The 15,549-nt window shown below is 46.7% G+C and overlaps 1 pseudogene; it reads left to right on the top strand.

The window, feature by feature from the left end:
* Positions 1-14,022: 14,022 nt before the first annotated feature.
* On the top strand, positions 14,023-14,983 carry LOC146855634 (BTB/POZ domain-containing adapter for CUL3-mediated RhoA degradation protein 2 pseudogene; annotated as a pseudogene).
* The last annotated feature ends 566 nt before the right edge of the window (positions 14,984-15,549 follow it).

The following is a 15,549-nucleotide window of genomic DNA, read 5'->3' as shown; positions in this document are numbered from 1 at the left end:
AGCACCCTTGTGCCGGAACGCAGTGGCGTAACGAAACTTGAGGGGGCCCCCCTGCAAAGCACATGGAGGGGGGCCCCGCCTCCCCCAGCGGCGCGGCCCACCATCTACCACTTTTCTCTACCACCCAGAAATCTAGCATATTTTGATTTGAAACCTCCAACATTTAAATGAAATGCCTCTATATTGTCTTTCTCTAAGTTCTAATGAAAAAGTGGGAAACGCTCTTAACATACAAGCTATGCCATTTGTATTAATACTGTCAAAAGCAGATTATTTAACTGAGGCAGCAATCAGAACAGTGCCAAGGGGAGTGATCCTATTGTCTCAGGAACTGCCTATGGCTGAAGAACAAAGAACAACTATGAAGGGTCTGAAATGGAATTGCCAATACCTTGGAACTTTGAAAGACCAACCCAAACCTGCAATTCCATAAAAACTCGACTGACAATATACATGAGAAGTACACAAGCTATAACTCCATATCCTGCGAACGTCAAGAGAAATAGACTGGTGAATTATCTGCATGCCACACACTAGCGACTGTCAAGGGTTGGGCATGATAACGTGAACTGAGGAAGAAATTTCAATCATAATGTCTTTATTAATAAGCACTGCAAAATAGGCAGGCAAACAAGGCTGAGGAAGAAAACTGTTTGGATGCTTCAGAACATTGATGCAGATGTTTGTCTGTTTTAATTTATCATTTTTGTAGTGTAAACAATGCTAAATACAAGATTTAAGGTACACGCATTATAGACAAGCGCAAGCAACACCATAAATAACACTGCCTGTAGGATAAAACCAAACCATATCAGCAAGTACCTAATGACAATCTATACAAACTGTAGTTGGCAAAGCAAAATAAAAAGTGCAAATACTTTCAAAGTGCAAAATAAAGCAATCACCAGTCCAGCAATATACAAAAATCAAGCATGTTTTGTAAAACAATCCAAATTTCTTCTTGCATCAAGGTGAAAATACTTTCGAAGTGCATGGTAAAAACAAGTCCAGCAGCTTCCCTCACAAGGACTGACCTGAACCACCAGACTGGGCCTTACTTCATAACAAACAGAGGCCTCAGATCTCAGTGTGTCAAGACTGGCGGTTTTTACAATTTACTAAGATTATAGACACGCCTGCTAAATTACAGATTCACCATTGCCTCCAAAAGGCTCTATCGTCACGTGTGACACTGCCAGCCAGGCCTGGATTTTAAGCCAACAGCGCCTTGCATTCTGGGAGTTGTGCTGTGACCATCTAAGTAAGGGGTTAAACATTCCAGCATGCAAAGTGTTGTTGGATATAAGCTACGAATGGACACAACATGGTGCCAATGACACTTGGCAGCTATGTTTTATACAAGCACAAGGGGATGTTTAATTTCCTCAACATGCTACAGAAGTCTGGCGTCAAATAGCAAACACGTTGTGTGGAGAAACCAGAAACGTGCTGTATTTAGCTCCCGTGTATAGACCCGAGGTGTCATTCTCTAAGAGACCCAGTGGTAAAAGCCCACAGTGGTCTCTAATGCATGTTAGTGTCAGGCAGTGGTCGAAGTGGGGGAAAAAAGTAGGGGAACTGTGGGAGGAGAATCAGAGGGCGGGAATAACCAATGGATTGGGTCAGTGGGCGTAGTGAGAGGTGTGGCAGAAAGAGCAAAATATCCCAAATTTTAGTATTTGTTTCCCATTTGACTAACCGGTTACAGCTTATTACATTATTTAATTTGACCAATAGATACACATGTTTATGTAAGGTTGAATATGTGTTATTGACATTAAAATACATTCACAAAGTGGGATTCTTTTCCAATCACAGAATGTCCCAAATATCCTTAAAAGTGGAATCGCAAGCCATTTGTCTCCCAGCCATGGAGTTTCTGTCATCAGCACTTCTCCTCCCTTTTTCCACAAGAACAGTTCAAACATGAATGGCAAAATATCCTAGTTTGCAAATGTTTTCCACATAACTATGGCTTTGCCATATTTGCCACATAATACATCATCTGCTGCATAATCTGATGATTTTAACTAATAAATTGTTTATAGCTCAAACACATCAAAAGTTACTAAAAATGTGACTTGTACTGCTGTGAAGTGGAGGGCCCTTTGCAAACGTTGACTGGTCACCTTTCTCATTGCTGCAGTTGTATGTTCCACTAGTACTAATAAGGAAAAATCTTTGCAGAGACTGTTAGCATGTGTAAAAATTTCAAAATAATAAAGTATCAGAAAATTTACAGCACCACTAATACCAGTGTAGGGTGTCAGAGCACTTTACATCACACATATTACACAGAGACAATCATTCATATGTGTGCAAATCACTGTGTAGGAAAGACAAAGGACTACAAAGTGTAGGAGTCACATGACAACCATACTAGTAGGCAGCACAGTTTAATAGTGATTGGTCTGCAGAAACACAAACTCAGAATTAAAAACATAATACCATGGGTGGGGGTTTTCTTTAATAATCAGAATTGATTTCTACCCAAATTAACCCTTTTTTGCAACATTAGGATAATCAAAGACTGGGGAAAAAACATAATGCTCTAATTTATACCTAGGAGTTTGCATACAGCTCTTCTTACATGACAGTTAATAGCTCACTGTCCTATGTTAGGATTTTAACTTATTAACTGCAAGTAACAATAGGGTCTCTCTGACAAAAGCAGTAACCCACTGACCTATTCACATTATGTGCACTTTGTGATCTGCATGGCAGATGTTCTTAGCAGCATGCACATTACACCTCTGCCATTCCTTTTCATGATTCAAACCTTCCACTAGACAAAACACCATCTCTCTCTACTAAGAACATTAATCACTGGAGTTATCAAGACATTTTTATTGTTGCCCAAAAATGTTGGAGGCCAGGAAGGAGGCAGCAATTGCTTTTGAAACAATATTATACTTACAAACACGAAGGCCCCACCTGAAGTTAGCGCCCGGTGCTGTCACACTGCCCTAGAGCCACCCTGCTCAAGGGTACTGTGACCTCAGTGACAGAGTCACTGCCACTCTATGGTGTGCTGCTTCATAGGTCTGTCCCCAAGACTCGAGGTGAACTTCATGGATAGTGGTGGACAGGCCTTCAATGTTAATCCACACTTGCCACCGCTAGGGTCCACCAGCTGGTGCTAAGACACCAGGGCTTTTAAGATCTTGCGGCGCCTTCTAAGGTGTAGCACAGGAATGTGCTCCCTCAGGAGAGTGGTCTGGGAGCCTGGTCATTAAGGCTGAACCTGGTTCACCAGTTCCACTTCAGCAGCTCTGACCATAGCGCCAAATCCTCTCCCCCACTGAACACCATACTGCCCCACTTAGAGAAACTTGCACTGCACTGACCTGCTATAAACACCTGGATGTGACTCAATTCTAATTACGCACTAGAAAAGAGCAATATGCTGCCTAAAAAAAATAAACAACATCCTAGAAAAAGCAAACAGTCATAGGGAATGCAAGATTAAGTAAAGCATGTGAAATTTAAGCAGGAACAACATGGTTACCTTTTTCCTTATACACTCATTATTCTGAAATTAGTGAGTGCTTTTGCATGAAAAGGTAAGGCCATGACTACAGGGCCCGGAAGGGACCCGTTTCAGTGCCCATTGCTTATATCCTTTCAAAACATAGGCAGTATGGTTTAAAAAGACCACGGGGCATATTATCAAGGACGATGTTAAAATTATCGCCGCTTTAACGGCAGGAAACTGCGACTAAAAGCGTCAATAATGGGCATGATAATATGCCGCAGAGAATTCCAATAGGAGCCCATGTTCTGGTGTGAACATGGGCTTCTATTGGAATTCTCTGCGGCATATTACCAAGCCCATTATCGCCACTTTAGCGGCAGTTTCCTGCCGCTAAAGCGGTGATCATTTTAACGCCGTCCTTGATAATATGCCCTCAAGGGGCATATCAGCAACAGCTGGCGATAACTATCGCTAAGCGCGCTTAGCGCGAGGATAATTATCGCCGGCTATCGCTGGATTTTATCGCGGAGATAGCGTGCTATCAGCAACGCTTATCTCCAAAGTAATAAAAATCCAAGCGATAGCTGCAAAATGTGCGATTATCGCTGGAAATCCAGCGATAATCGCACAGCGATAGGCGATTCCTTGTTAATAGAGGAGGGTGTGCTTATGCCCACAATCCACCTACCATAGGTTTATATGGCTTAGTAAGAATAATAGCAGGCGTAATGTAACCTGCGATAAGCGTGGTTAGCGCTACTTTTCTCGTCGCTAGGAAGGTTAGCGACGAGATTGTTGATAGGAGATAGGTCAGTTTGCGCCCTTTCCCACGTTATTATACTCGGGTACGCCCACTTTGCATATCATTGGCGTTACTATGATAGTCGTTAAGGAAACCGGCGAAGTGGCATTGGAACACGCGTTAGCGTGTCCTTGCTGATGGTGCGATAAAATTATTGCCGCTTTTCACCCGAAAACGGACGCTAAAGCGGCGATCATTTTATCGCTTCGCCTTGATGATATGCCCCCGAATTCGTAAACACACAGTCGCTGTACACATTTTGTTTTCCAATTCACCCATCAAGCAGGTATTTCAGTACCTCCAGGCAAGTTGCACTTTCCCACACAGAGAAAACAATATTGTTCAAAGAGAGAGGAGAAAACAAAAGTATCACTTCACTGGCAAACACTGTAAAGTGGCGCTAATGTGTTTAGGTGTAAATAAATCAATCTGACCACCTTGCAACCACTATGTCTTGCTTTAATTCGTTATTTATTCTTCACATTTGTTATGTTTTATTTGACTCCACCCTGAGGCTGCACTTGTGTCAGAAAAAGACGTTTCCAACAAAAATGTTTTTCTTTTTTGGATCCATTTCACAGAGGAGCAAATAAACGAAAGGAGGAAAGAGAGGGTAATACCCATTTCTTGAAGTCTCGGTTTTCACTAACTGAGGAGCGAGACAGAAAGAGAGGGAAGACTGGAGAGGCCGTCACCGTGGCATCGCATGCGTGCACAGTTTAATTTATGGGGACTTGGGGAGGCCATGCGCGCAGGATCACCTTTTTATTTGCGAAAACTGAAGAGGCTTGCTTGCAGGCGCAGCCATCTTCCTCCGCTGAGAATGAGGGGGCCCCTGCAGCGTGGGGGCCCCCCCGCACTGCGGGGGCTGTGGGGGCCTGTGTTACGCCCCTGCCGGAACGCTTGGGCATTGGGATGTCTGTGTCGTGTCACACGGTACCTATGCACCCTTTGTGCTGGTGCAATCAAGCTTTATATGCCTGGGGTTCGTCACTTACTTTGTGCTCGTACACTTATACTATTAATGAAGTGTGCCACACAGTACCTCGGCGCCCTGGTGCCTGAGCACTTATGCAGTGGGTGTCCATGTTTGTGTCACGGTACCTATGCTTGGGCGCATGCCGGCGTTAGATGCCTAGGTCGTATCATACAATACCTACGCACCCTGTGTTTTTTACACTTTTCACACTAGATACGAATGGGGTGGCGAACAGTACCTATGCATCCGTTTCGCTTGGGCATTCGATGACCACATTGTCACACCGTACCTCTGCAATCTGGGCCGAGGGTGGGAGTGGAAAAAGGGGGGTACAGTCTCATGAGGTAGTCGATGGGCCTGGCATGCAAACCGAATCTTTTGCCCAAAGGCAAGGAGCACTAATCATCTGTGTTTTATCTTACTTTATGTATGGTGGATCCATGGAGGTGACATAGTGAGGTGACCCACAACGCAATGACGGCGAGCTGTCGGGGCCACTTCTGCTACGTGGCGATGGGTCCAGCCTCACTATCTTTCAGTTCAAGAGTCATGGGTTTTGCCAGCCAAGACACCGGGTTGGATTCGGCTGACTTACATATGAATTGCAAGTTTCTTTATCCTGTGACTCGGGGAGAAGTTTGCATCAGTACACTGTTACATAGGTTCATGTGCAATGGTGTAGGTTTTGGCCTGTCAGTAGGGCAATACGCTGACTGATGTTCTACTTTCATGTTTGCCTGCAGTTTTACGAGCCCAGGTTGCGTAAGTTGGGAACAAGTATAGAGTTTCATGGACAGGGCAGACTGTGCGTGGGGCAAAGAAATTAAGGGACCACCAGCAATCCGGATCCTACTCCTAGGGGGTAACGACCTGGCTCGCCTGGGACGAAGGGTTTTAGTTGAGTCCAGGGGCAGGTGAGTTACAGGGCATGACCTTCCTAGTGGGCTGTGGGGGAGGACAGATAGTCGGGCAACTATGCTGTCCTGTGGCGGTAAGGTCATGGTTGGTAAGCATAGTCTTCGGCCCTTAGCGGCCAGCACCATGTAATTCCAGGGGCAGTGACAGCTGGTCAGTAGGCTGTTGGGGTGCGGGGGCCAGGGGAGTCACTCTTTCCAGTAGGCCAGTGGCCACCCACGCATGCGCATCACGGTGCAAGTATGCAGAATTGCAGCCCCCGTTATGGAGTTTAAGGCTTAGGGCGTAGGGGGGGGCCCAGGGGAAAGTATCCATCCGATAAGCTGTACCCCCTACGCAAGCTTACTCTGGGGAGTAGTATTTATAATTCTACCGGGATCTGTGGGCTGCCAGTGCCCCCGTTATGGAGTTTAAGGCTTAGGGCGTTGGGGGGGCCCGGGGGAAAGTATCCATCCGATAAACTGTACCCCCTACGCAAGCTTACTCTGGTGGAGTAGTATTTATAGTTCAACTGGGATCTGGGGGCTGCCAGTGCCCCCCTTGTGAAGTTTAAGTCCGGTAGACTAGCATTTGTAGTTCCCCAGGATCTAATCTGGGGCTCCCAGTCATTGACCTTACCATAGGCTCTAGAGGGGACATGCAGAAAGTAAAGTATATACATTTGTAGATTACGTTAGGAGTGGAATTTGTATAAGCAGCAGATCCATCCAAGGGCAGATTTGGGGGTTTCTTCTTTAAAAGGGGTCGTAGGCAAGTACCAGGCCATATGAGCTCATGTGATCAGGATGAGAGTCTAGAGAAGAACGGACAGGGTATTCAGAGGTGTAACACAGGCCCCCGCAGCCCCCGCGTTGCGGGGGGATCCCCGCGCTCCAGGGGCCCCCTCACTTCATCAAGGAGAATTAAAACATGCCCGGCCTCTTAATAAATTAAATGGTGCACTGCACACGGCACGTACGCATGCCTGAGCCTCTCTCTCATTATAATTAAATGGTGCGCAAGTTACAGCAGCGCAGTGCGCACGAGCGTGCCCCCGGCCGGGCCTCTGCCCTGCTCTGACCTCTGAGCCTCTTCATTCAGGAATAGGTGCCCGGGCGCTGTGAGGATCTGCTGCTGCTCTTTATAATGGATTAAATAAATGGTGTGGGCAGGTGCGCGCGGCACGCATTTGTGTCCGCGACGCGTCTGCGCCGTGCACGGTCTCTGGGCTGGTGACCAATGAATGAACTGCCTTTCTGGCCCCTGATTAAATTTATCGTGCGCAATGCGGGGGCGCGATACTAAAAGTGCGGCGTGCGCGTGAGACTTGGGTGTGGCACATCCGATCCCAGGACCCAGCCACTGACGCTACTACGCTGAGAAGGACCATCCCGTCCCGACCATAATAATAATTTAAATTATTATTAGCCCTGGCCTGCCTGGCTAGCCTTGCCCTGCTGCCAGTGCCTAGGGAGTGCTCAGGGTAGTGGTCCGCTTGGATAAAAAATGCAGTATGGATGAATGTAAACATCATAGGGCTGGTGTTATTTATAGGCTTATGTTCCCGCCGGAACGTGGGGACCCAATCACTCCTCTCGCATGATAGCGCATGGCATGTCTTCTCTCTTTTTTGATTCCACAGCTTCCGGGGTCCTGACGCATCTGGGTAGTGGGGGGGTCGCATAAGTGGGGCTACATAAAAAGCTGGGGAATGAGCTCATGGTATAGATTTGCTGGCCGCAGCAGAGACTTGTCAGCGGCCTTCCAATTGTTTGTGCCCTCGAGGTGCAGCTTGGGGTTGAGGGCCGGGGGTATTGAGTGGGGGGATGCAGAGATGAGACCAGGTAATAGTTTTTTGCGTAAGGAAGAGAGATTAGAATGGAGAGTGGTGCGATACAAAGCAACAGTGAAGAGTAAGAAAAGAAAGTGGGAGACACGACAGAAAAAGAGAAGGAAAAGTTGAGATATAAGTAAGTGGGAGGGGAAAAGACAGACCAATGAGAGAGATCCATAGAAAGGAAATATGGTAGGAGAGACGTGGAGACTGACAGAAAATAAGATTGAGAGGCGTGAGGTGAGGTCGGAGATGGGTGAAAAAAGTAGAATGAAAGGAGAAAGAGAGAAAGGAGTGATGAAGATAGAGGAAAGAAGGAAGGGTGAGAGGCAAGTGCAAGCAACTTTATTTTAAAACGCTGCAATAGCTTTGGAAGAACGTTGATTTAAAACGCTGCAAGACGTTTATATAAAAAAAAAGTGGCAAGATATTGGAGAGACCGTCTATCAAGCATGCAGCAATAACTTAGACACTGGCGTCTCTTACATTGCCATTGGATTTAATTTGATTGTGAGGGCCTGGAAATGGAGGGGGTAGAGAAGAAATGGGTGAAGTCATCGTTTCTTATCTGAAAACATTCAACTTCGCTCCTAGAACATACAAACGTTTAAAATTAAAGGCTGCACATTGTCCACAATGTCCACAGAAGTAGCATATACTCTACCTCTCTCTCCCTCTATCTCCTTCTCCCTCCCTCTACCTCCCACTCCCTTTCCCTCCCTTTCCCTCTCCCTCCCTCTCCTGCTCTGTCTCTACCTCCCTCTCCCCCTACCTCTCTGTCCCTCCCTCTACCTCCCTCTCTCTCAACCTCCCTCTCCTTCTACCTCGCTCTCCTTCTACCTCCCTCTCCCTCCCTCTCCCTCCCTCTATCTCCCTCTATCTCCCTCTACCTCCCTCCCTCTCCCTCCCTCTACCTCCCTCTCCCCTTCCCTCCCTCTACCTCTCTGTCCCTCCCTCTCCCTCTACCTCCCTCCCTCTCCACCTCCCTCCCTCTACCACCCTCTCCCTCTAACTCTCTGTCCCTCCCTCTACCTCTACCTCCCTCTACCTCCCTCTCCCTCCCTCTACCTCTACCCCCTCTACCTACCTCCCTCCCTCTACCTCTACCTTCCTCTCCCTTCCTCTCCCTCCCTCTCCCTTTCCCTCCTCTACCTCCCTTTCCCTCCCTCTTCTTCTACCTCCCTCTTCCTCTCCCTCCCTCTACCTCTCTGTCCCTCCCTCTCCCTCTAACTCCCACTCCCTCCCTTTCTCTCCCTCTCCTGCTCTGTCTCTACCTCCCTCTCCCTCTACAGCTCTGTCCCTCCCTCTACCTCCCTCTCCCTCCCTCTACCTCCCTGTCCCTCCCTCTCCCTCACTCCCCATCTACCTTTCTGTCCCTCCCTCTACCTCTACCTCTACCTCCCTCTCCCTCTGCCTCCTTCTACCTCCTTCTTGCTTTCCCTCTCTCTACCTCTATGTCCCTTCCTCTCCCTCTCCCACCCTTCCTCCCTCTCCCTCTCCCTCCCTCTCCCTTTACCTCCCTCCCTCCCTCCCTCTCCCTCCCTCCCTCTACCTCCCTCTTCCTCTCTCTACCTCTACCTCTACCTCCCTCCCTCTACCTTCCTCTCCTCCCCCTCTACCTTGCTCTCCCTGCCTCTACCTCCCTCTCATTTTACCTCCTCTACCTCCCTCTCCCTCCCTCTCCTTCTACCTCTCTCTAGCCCTCCCTCCCCCTCTCTGTCCCTCCCTCTAGCTCCCTCTCCCTCTAGCTGCCTCTCCCTCTCCCTCTACCCCTACCTCCCTTTCCCTCCCTCTACCTCCCTCTACCTTCCTCTACCTCTCTGTCCCTGCCTCTCCCTCTCTGTCCCTCCCTCTCCGTCCCTCTGTCCCCCCCTCTCCCTCTCCGTCCCTCTGTCCCTCCCTCTCCCTCTCTCTCTCTACCTCCTTCTACCTCTACCTCCCTCTCCATCCCTCTGTCCCTCCCTCTCTCTCTACCTCCTCTGCCTCTACCTCCCTCTCCCTCCCTCTCCATTTACCTCCTCTCCCTCTACCTCCCTCTCTTTCTACCTCCCTTACCTCCCTCTCCTTCCCTCCACCTCCCTCCCTCTACCTTCGTCTCTCTCTCTCTCTACCTCTCTGTCTCTATCTGTCTGTCTCTGTCCCTATCTGTCTGTATCTGAATGTGCTTACATCCCGTCGCGCAACGCCCATTGGGTTCAAAGGGCTTCCGCCCCAGCCCCCCCCCCACTTACCCCGTCGTGTGTGGCAGCCTGGGCTGAGACAGCTTCCCGGCAGGGGCCTAACACAGGCCCCCACATCCCCCGCGGTGCGGGGGGCACCCAAGCTCCAGGGGGCCCCTCAGCACAATGCTCCAGCCCGGGAGCTCCTGATTGAGACCCGAGGGGTCCCTCCACAAACCTTGTAGGGGGGCCCCCTCAAGTTTCGTTACGCCACTGCTTCCTGGGCGTGCACACAGCCGCACCTGAGTACTTCACAGGTCTTCCATTTGTTTGTTAATGAGGCTTTGTTGTTTTTTCACCCCTTCTTACAGCCCCTGCCTCTCCACTCTGCCTAGAAACGACAAGGCAAGGTCCGTGGGCCGCCAATGAAGGCCTTCCGGCCGCTGGCGGCCTGCGGGCCGTACTATGAGTACCACCGATGTAATTAGTTTACACAACTTTAAAATACTTTTTAAGTGCTTTGAATTTGTATTTGCTATTTTGTCAGCTAGAAATTTTGGCAAACCTAACCACACAACACAGTATGGTTTACTCCCATCCAAGATGAACAACAACAGAGGAGCGCCCGATGCCTCTGACCTTTCCTTCCCCACAAAAGACCTTCTCAGATTCTCACAAGCAGAAGCGCTCGCTCTCCCGCCCCCGCTCCCAGGCCCAACACTTTCACTTTCCATATTATTATTTGGATTGATACTATTTATCTGACATGGGGTTTGACTTCCTTTCGCCTTGCACCAGAGAATCTGGCAAACAAAGCAGACAGAACCAGCAGCAACCCTGTCTACACGGTACCTGCTGCACCCTCTGCTTGAGTGGCTCCCCTCCCCGGATTGTGACACTGCCTGGGCCCAGCACACGCCAGAGGTGCAACTGTAGGGCAGGAAGGCCCCACACTCGAAATCGGTGAAACTGCGTCATCAGAGGAAAGCTGTGTGAGGCTGTTCATGTTTTAAAGCAGAAAGCATGGACGCCAATGCCCAAAAATGCCAGGGATAGTGAAAGTGACATCAGACGCCCTTTGACCGTGTGGTATCACAGTGTTTACCCGCATTCCTAGATACTGTGGCTGACCCTCAACACCCCCTATTTGCTGCTGGTGAGCGCAGATAGGCTGTCTGTGGCAACAGTACCCTGCGGCCAGCCTATGCGCACAAGAATGCACGGAGAGACCTAAGCCCTAAGCGCAGAATGCACAGGATGCAATATTTATCTTATGCACAGCACTGACTTCTCATTATGTAATGCACCACTGCATACCTTTGTAAACTGGATTCAGAGGCTTCGTTTTTTCTGGTTCCAGGCAGTACCCCCTGGGCCTATTCCTTACACTTGAAATTTACATTTACTGCAGTAGTGCGAGAAGGCATTTCATGAAAAAAGAATGAATATAAAGTAGGGTTGCCAAAAGAAAAATACAGCCATGTGTTTAAAGACACTGAAAGACCTCGTCTTGACACTAAATAGGGTTATAAATAAAAATGTATGTATTCATTTGTAATGTGACTTTTCTGTCTTTGTTTCCTTTAATTATCAGTCATGAATCATTCAGGCAGCCCTAAAACACAATTAAAAGTGTTTTCTATTTATATTTGCTGTTCGAAGTATGCACAGATAAGTGCTGAAAATACGGCTTTAGGTGACTGTTTATTTTTGTCCCGTATGGAGCATTAAAATGAGCTGGCAACCCTAATCATAAGCCTGGAAGTTTGTTGCAGGATCAGCACATTATTTCCTACACCCTCGATCCCTATTAATGCCAGAATAACAATAGTTTAATTTTTTTTTCTGCTGTACCAGCCTTCAAATACTGCAATTAATTTCACCAAGCTCCTGCAAGTACTGTTCCTACTCATAGTCTGATTATATGTATCAGTCCTTTGAATCACGAGGAAGCAGTAAGTAATATGATATTCTGCCAGTATATCATACTTTAAATATTGTTCGCTTATATATAGGCTATCTCAATATTCTGAACATACGTTTATAGAGGCAAGAAGAAATGTATTCAGTTTAACCTGCCTATATGCACCCCCTTGACACTTTATTTTGCACAGACAAAAGGGGCATCATTTGAGTAAACAGCTTTGTTTATTTTGCTGCTGAGCTTGTTATTGTTTTGCCGGTCACTTAAATATTTGTGCCTTTATGCACAAACTAAAGGGGCATACTTTGTCGACTTGTTTAATGTTCATGCTGCTAAACTTGTTTTCGTTTTTACCACTCGCGTTGAAATATTTGCACCTTTATGCACAAATAAAGGGGCATTGTTTGACTAGACGGGTTTGTTTATGTTGCTAAATTGTTATTACTTTACCAGGCACTTTGAAATATTTATGCCTTCATGCACAAACAAAAGGGGAATTAGTCTGACTAAATAGGTTTGATTTCTGTATGCTGGTGCTTGCTGTACTTGTTGTTTTACCAGTAAGTTTGAAATATTCGCACCTTCATACACAAACCAAGAGGCATTGGTTGGCTTAAGTGGTTTGATTTTTGTATGCTGCTGCCTGCTGCACTTGTTACTGTTTTGCTAGTCACTTTGAAATATTTGGACCTTCAAAAAGGGAATTGTTAATTTAAACTGGTTTGATTATTGTATGGTGCTGTAGTTGTTGTTTACCAGTTGCTTTGAAATATATGTGCCTTTATGCACACACCAAACGGGGAGTTGTTTGACTAACCTGGCTAAATTTTTGCATACTGCTGGACTTGTTTTTACCATGCACTTTGAAAGTATTTTCACCTTGATGCAAGAAGAAAGTCGATTGTTTTACAAAACATGCTTGATTTCTGTAAACTGCTAGGCTGGTGACTGCTTTATTATGCACTTTGAAAGTATTTGCACTTTTTCTGTTGCTTTACCAACTACAATTTGTATAGGTTGTCATTAGGTACTTGCTGATATGGTTTGTTTTTATTCTACAGGCAGTGTTATTTATGGTGTTGCTTGCACTTGTCTGTAATACGTGTGCCTTAAATCTTGTATTTAGCATTGTTTACACTACAGAAATGATAAATTAAAACAAACATCTGCATCAATATTCTGAAGCATCCGAACAGTTTTCTTCCTCAGCCTTCTTTGCCTGCCTGTTTTGAAATGCTTATTAATAAAGACATAATGATAGAAATTGAAATTGCTTCCTCAGTTCACGTTATCATGCACAACCCTTGACAGTCGCTAGTGCGTGGCATGCAGATAATTCAGCAGGCTATTTCTCTTGACTTTCGCAGGATACTGAGTTATATCTTGTGTACTTCTCATGTATATTGTCAGTCGAGTTTTTATGGAATTGCAGGTTTGGGTTTGTCTTTCAAAGTTTCAAGGTATTGTCCATTAATGTCAATTCTATTTCAGACCCTTCATAGTTATTCTTCAGCCAGAGGCAGTTCCTGAGAGAATAGGATTGCTTCTTGGCATTGTTCTGATTACTGCCTCAGTTAAATAATCTGCTTTTGACAGTATTGTTACAAATGGCAAAGCTTGTATGTTACGAGTATTTCCCCTTTTCTCATTAGAACATAGAGAAAGACAATATAGAGGCATTTCATTTAAATGTTGAAGGTTTCAAATCGAAATATACTAGATATCTGGGTGGTAGGGCAAAGTGGTAGGTGGTGGGCCGAGCCGCCAGGGGGGCCCCCTCCATGTGCTTTGCAGGGCCCCCCCCCCTCAAGTGTCGTTACGCCACTGATGGTATTATGTGAGCTTCAGCCCATTTGATCTCATTCAGAGTTATCTGGCTTCACTGTGGACCAACCACCACAGCGTCATACATCAAGCCTTCAATTTGCAGAGTTGTCATTTATTTACGGAAGGACATGTCCGGAGACACATGTCTCAGTGCCCTGTGCCCAAACTCCGGTGCCAAGCCGAAATTCTGCAGCATTAAAGGGGCTGGGAGCTTCAGTAATAAGTATGTGTGCTTGAAGGTCGGTGGTTACTTGTTTTACCCCACTGTGCAGGTGCTTACAAGACATGACACTATGCTGAAGGCTATGTTCAGTGGGAGAATGGAAGTGCTGACCGACAAAGAAGGTTGGATTCTTATAGATCGATGTGGAAAACATTTCGGAACCATTCTGAACTACTTGCGCGATTACACTATTACACTTCCAAACACTGGACAGGAGATCAAAGAACTAATGGCAGAAGCAAAATTTTACCTGATCCAGGGCCTCGTGGAGATATGCAAGGCAGCCTTACAGGACAAGAAAGAAACTTATACTCTAGTATGTAACATCCCTATAATCAGATCTCCAAAGGAGGAAGAGAAACTAGTAGAATCATCTACCAAGCCTGTGGTTAAGTTACTGTAAAATAGGAGCAACAATAAATATTCCTACACTAGCAACTCTGATGATCATTTGCTAAAGAACATTGAGCTCTTCGACAAGCTTTCATTGCACTTCAATGGGCGAGATCTGTTCATTAAGGATGTGATTGGAGATGAGATCAGCTGCTGGTCGTTCTATGGACAGGGGGGGAAGCTGGCCAAGGTCTGCTGGATGTCCATCGTCTACGCCACTGAACGGAAGCAAACTAAGGTGGAGTTTCCCGAAGCTTGAATCCATGAGGAAACATTGAACGTTCTTATGTATGAGAGTCCTCGAGTACAGGATAACTCCCTATTGGAGGCTACCAGCCACAGTCGAAGCCAGGCATTGCATAGCGAGGAGGACGAAGGCCTGGAAATTCGAGACCGGGTGCGCCGGATCCACGCGAAGATACAGCACATACGATGACAGACAACTCAGTCACCAGTCTGCCCATAGGGACTAACAGGCACTGGCTTATTTTTTTTGTTTAGCTGTTTTATTCACCTATGCACAATCTGTTTTAGAACACTAAGGCTGATTTTTGGTAGCTTTCAGGCTGTGTGCCAAATCAGAGTCTTTTTGGTGCTTTCTGGTTTTCAGTTGCATCCTCTCCTGAAAAGTAACTGCTGCCTGTGCCTGGATCCATCTAATTAACTTGGCCCATTTAACTCACCCCGCTGCAAATATTTGACCCGTGTGCAATAGGGTGCACAAATTGACAGACCTCCTTCATTAGTGACCCTTTGATCTGTTGCAATTTCTCAATTGTTCACCTTGGTCTTCGTTTGTTGAGGTAGCCGTGTGATCGGCAGTCAAGATGGTGCCCAACACATGGTGAGACTACCCTTGACCTACGGCAGTCTTTCCTACAGCATTTGATGCATTATATTAGTGGGATCCCATGAAACTAACCCAGCGTTCCACCAAACTCCTGTGTCCTTAATGCCTTGTAGCTGCACCTGAATCGTAGTCATTGGATGCGGCTACGCACCGTCCATCTACATACAATACACCCCTCTGAGCTTGACG

The sequence above is a fragment of the Triturus cristatus genome, chromosome 4_1, assembly GCF_964204655.1.
Source record: "Triturus cristatus chromosome 4_1, aTriCri1.1, whole genome shotgun sequence".
Lineage (NCBI taxonomy): Eukaryota > Metazoa > Chordata > Amphibia > Caudata > Salamandridae > Triturus > Triturus cristatus.
Note: the sequence above shows the minus strand (reverse complement) of the source record. Positions and strands in the feature narration are given on the sequence as shown.